Source organism: Siphateles boraxobius, unplaced genomic scaffold, assembly GCF_051911475.1.
Source record: "Siphateles boraxobius isolate OS27281-9 unplaced genomic scaffold, OSU_SipBor_1 46, whole genome shotgun sequence".
Lineage (NCBI taxonomy): Eukaryota > Metazoa > Chordata > Actinopteri > Cypriniformes > Leuciscidae > Siphateles > Siphateles boraxobius.
The window spans coordinates 20,754,926-20,759,996 of NW_027509097.1; the positions used below are offsets into that span (position 1 = coordinate 20,754,926).

Consider the following 5,071-nt stretch of genomic DNA (forward strand, 5'->3'; position numbering starts at 1 on the left):
TGAGTTTATTAGTTTAAATGAGTCTCAATGGCTCATATAGTATATAGAATGGCAGTTTGATTCAGTCTAGGGCTTCAAGGAGTTTAGATTTAAATTTTTGACAGTTGGCCAGTTTGAAAATCTGAACATTCCGCAATGAAAGTCAATGGGAGTTTTTTCCGACTTTGATCGTCATTTTTAGGAAAACCGTAAGTCCGATCAGTCTGAAAAGATATAGCAACTCGAGTCAGAACAGTTTGAGTGTCTGAGCCGAGTTTGGAGTATGTGGAGTTAAAGCTCTAGGAGGAGTTAGAGTCAGAATTTTTTCCGCTCAGAAGAATAATAATAACTAGAAAAAGTTCGTCGAGACAAACTTTAAGTTGGCTTGTGAAAGTTTGGACCAGAAAGTTTAAAGAAGTTTAAATTAGTTTAAAGTTTAAATTAGTTTGAATTTTAAAGTAGTTTGAAGTTGAAATTAGTTTATAGTTTAAATTAGTTTATAGTTTAAATTAGTTTAAAGTTTAAATGTTTAAATTAGTTTAAAGTTAAAAGTAGTTAGAAGTTTAAAGTAGTTTGAAGTTTGAAGTAGTTTGAAGTTTAAATTAGTTTATAGTTTAAATTAGTTTAAAGTTTAAATTTAGTTTGAATTTTAAAGTAGTTTGAAGTTTGTATTAGTTGCTAGGGTGTTCTGGGTGGTTGCTATGGTGTTGCTAGGGTGTTTTAAGGTATTTTGGGTGGTTGCTAGGGTGTTCTGGGTGGTTGCTATGGTGTTACTAGGGTGTTTTAGGGTATTTTGGGTGGTTGCTATGGTGTTGCTAGGGTGTATTAAGGTATTTTGGGTAGTTGCTAGGGTTTTCTGGGTGGTTGCTAGGCAGTTGCTAGGGTGTTCTGGTGGTTGCTAGGGTGTTGCTAGGGTGTTCTAGGGTATTGTGGGTGGTTGCTAGGGTGATTTAAGGTATTTTGGGTGGTTGTTAGGGTGTTCTGGGTGGTTGCTAGGCAGTTGCTAGGGTGTTCTAGGGTATTTTGGGTGGTTGTTATGGTGTTACTGGGGTGTTTTAAGGTATTTTGGGTGGTTGCTAGGGTGTTCTGGGATGTTGCTATGGTGTTGCTAGGGTGTTCTACGCTATTTAGGATGGTTGCTAGGGTGTTTGAATTCATGAGTTTATAAGTGTATGGCTGCGTCCGAAATCGCGTACTTCCCTAGTATGCAAAAAACAGTACGCGAGCAGAGTAGTATGTCCGAAATCATAGAATTCGAAAAACAGTAGGCGAAAAGTACCCGGATGACCTACTACTTCCGCCGAGATTCTGAAGTGCGCATACGATGGACACTTTACTATCCCATGATGCCACGGGAGCGGAGTTGTTGTCGTTATATTTGAAAAATGGCGGAAAACGGAGACGCGGCTGTTTTCAAGTGTAAGTACTTACTATAAACACTTTTTGTTTCTTTGTGGTTAAATTGTGTTTGTTTAACATCATCTAAGTAAACTATTGACTTGTTAAACGTTTAAATAATGAAAATCGCTGGTACAATTTTCCGAATTGGCTGCAAAATGACAATTTTATCATTATTATTATTACCGAACAGAACGAGCTAATGCCTGTCAGCTAGCTAACGTTAACTCTGTTTTCTTTCAACAAAGACGTTCAAAACTTTTATTTTTTATTTTACAACGATCTTATTTCTCCTTTACCTGTGTTGTTATTATGAAATATTTGTTGGCTAACTGTACATAGCAAGCTAAGTTACTGTTAACAAGTGTACCTCAGCTTGTCCATGTAACATTAATAGATTGACCATGGTTCATCACTAATGTTAAATCCTGTGTTGATGTTGCAGGGGCTGATGAACACACGCGTGTTCTGATTGAGTGGAGAGTGGCTAATGAAGCCCTCTTCACTGGAAAGCGAAATGCTGCAATAAAAGGTTTTGAGTAAGTATACAAGACAAATGTAATATGTAATTTTTTTTCAAGTGCTGTAGATTCAATGGTAAGTTAGTTGTAGATGTAAACATTTCTACTCGAGCTCTTACTGCATTCCTTATATGCTTGATTTCTGTGCATTTATTGCAGAGTTTTTATCACAGAGCAGAGGCTAGAGCGCAAAATGTCTGCTGCACAGATAAAAAAAAAATGGGAAAACCTCAAACAGAAATATAAAGTAAGATTTTTTTATTATTATAGTTCACCCCAAAATGAGAATTCTGTCATGATTGAATCATGCTCATGTTTGGCCCTGTAATGCAATAATTTAACGAAGGATATGTTTTACAATATAATTGACTGTCTTTATTCTGTTTTCAAATATGTGTAGGATCTGAAATGTCCACAGACTTGGGTGAGCACTGAGGATGGGGAGGTAACAGCAGCATCCTGGAAATGGTATTCTGCCATGGATGAGGCAATAGGGGGCAGACCCTCCATCACACCACCCACCCTTATTGCCTCATCTGGTCCAGATGTTGCTGTTACCTCTCCATCCTCAGTGAGGTCAGAGCGTGTAAGAGTAGGGAGGAAAAGAAAAGAAGTTGAGGAGCTGATCCGAGAGATGGAGGAGAGGGAAGCTGAAAGGGAACAAGATGCCATTGAAAGGGAGGAGAGAATCGATGGAGAGAGATGGAGGAAAAGGAGGAAAGAAAAGAAAGAGAGCGACGAGAGCATGAGAAGAGGCTAGAACAGGAGGCCAGAGAAAGAGAAGAAAGAAGAGACCGAGAAGTGAGAGAGAGAGATAGGGAGACAAAAGAGAGAGAGGAAAGATTCCTTCAGCTATTAGCAATAATTGCAAAAAAATAATAGTAATAAAGAAATTAAATGATACACACTCTCTCTTCATTTTTTGTTAGTAAGTTCACTGTGTAGTGCTGTTTTAGCAAGTTTTATTACAAAACACTTAATTCCCAGGGATTTACAGTAGCTAAATGAGTGCCACACTGTAGAGAAATACCCACACACTCCAGACACCTTTGAAATGTATTTACTTTATTTTTGTGTATTTAAATTTTAAATGGATACAGAATACAAAGCTTAAAACAAAATCACATAACTTTGGCATAAAGTAGTATTATAGAGCTTAAAGCAACACCAAAAGGAAAAGTATTTAAACATTTTTATTATAGTGTCATCATGATGAAAGAAAATGAACTTCAGCAGCTTCAGTAAGGTAACTTTCACAGGTATCTTAAAGATCTAAAGGGACTTTGATAATAGCAATCTCATTTGTAGGGCATCACTTTAAAATAATTCAATATGTTTCTTTCAACACATGTGTACAATGCCCCTTGGGCAATTTTTGGATTTCCACTTGAAGTAAAAAAAAATGTACAACATTAAGCTCAAATATGTGATATGTAGCTAGAATTTGACATATTTGGTATACAAATTTACACACCGCCTAAGGCAGTGTGCCAGTGGTTGGTGTGTCACCTCTAGGGACCACTGTAGCTCCGAGATCCCCTGTCGATTAGCCTGGGTCTGCACTATCCCCAGTTACCATGTGCAGCCGCGAGGAGGCCCGACAGGAGTCTTGGTGATGGAGAGGCTTTGTCCAGCAGCTGTAAGCCAGAGGGATGCACACAGATAGCCATGCACCTCTCTAACTACTAATACTGCACTGTACGCATCACAGCACCCTGTGGGCTGTGCCCACACACACACACCTAACTATTTACATAACTAATATAACTAACATAGACAAAACTGGAACTCTGTCAATCTGAGAACAAGAACTGATTTTTAGTGTCTTAACCTGTTGAAGTGTCTTTACAGGTAATCATGCTCATGAAGAGCAGGCACACAGTTGCCTGGTGCAGACACCGCTGCAGCGAGATTGTCCCGCAGATTGTCTCCTGCGTTGGCTTCTGTGTTGCCGGGTTCAGGTGGGTCATCGTTATCCTCCGCAACTTCTGGATCAACTATGTCCCCGTTGAGAAGACAGAGATTGTGGAGCACTGTGCAGCATGCAACAACATCTGGCACAAAAGCAGGGCTGACTTCCAGGGCCTTGAAAAAAATGGAACGCCATCGTGTTTTCAGCATCCCGAAGGCCCTCTCGACGATGTTCCGTGCTCGAGAATGCTTCCTGTTGTACCTCCCCTGTACAGCATTCTGTACAGGCTCTCTGTATGGGGTCATGAGGCAGATGGGCGCACTCAGGCAAGGATACCCACCATCTCCAAGGATGCACTTTCCTGCAGGTGGAAACAGGCGGCCAGTGTACACAGGGCTGTTCTTCAGCACCCTGGCATCGTGCACCGACCCAGGATACCCAACGAAAATGTCGAGGAACTTCCCCTGGTGGTCAGTGATGGCCTGCAGCTGGACAGAATTGTAAAGCTTCCGGTTAAAATAGCACTGGACGTCACTTGATGGTGGTTTGATGCGTATGTGACACCCATCTATAGCACCAGCTACTATACTGAAAGCCGGAGATCCTGCCAGCTGGGCAAAACCTGCTCCCACTGCCTCCAGGTCATCTGCGCTGGGGAAAGCGATAACCTGTCTCAAAATGCCGATGACTGCCTTACTCACTTTGTGCACAATGTCGTGCACAGTAGACTTTGGGATGTCAAAGGCGAGTGACACTACCCGGTATGATGCTGCATGGGCCAGCCAGTAGAGGAACACCAGCACCTCGATGTCCTTTTCCCAGCCATGGTCGCAAGCAGGTTTCACAGCAGCAATCAGGGACTGGATGGACTGCCGTGAAAGTCGGAGGTTGGGGCGGAGGTCAGCTCCATCTTCAAAATATAGCCGAAGAATTGGTACAGCAGGATTCAGGTGGCAGTAGGTTGAAGGGCTCACAATCTGTAAAAGTGTATATAGTTTTATTGTAGAATACAATTTGAATCAACAAATCACTTGTTTCCTGTGTTGACTTATTTATAAATATAATGTATTTATATGTATATGATCCATTTCTTATGCATGATGTATTTGAATATATACATACTCATTTACACACATATATACACATGTAAACACATACATACATGCATATATATTTATATATATGTATATGTGTGTGTATGTATGTATATATTTATATATATGTGTGTGTGTGTGTGTGTGTATATATACACATACATACA

The 5,071-nt window shown here is 40.4% G+C and overlaps 1 long non-coding RNA gene across 1 annotated transcript; it reads left to right on the plus strand.

Annotated features, from left to right (window-relative positions):
• The first annotated feature begins 1,197 nt into the window (after positions 1–1,197).
• Positions 1,198–2,879, plus strand: LOC143710311 (uncharacterized). The gene is made up of 3 exons (XR_013194525.1): positions 1,198–1,398; positions 1,823–1,853; positions 2,490–2,879. It is a non-coding gene; the product is annotated as an uncharacterized LOC143710311 (long non-coding RNA).
• The last annotated feature ends 2,192 nt before the right edge of the window (positions 2,880–5,071 follow it).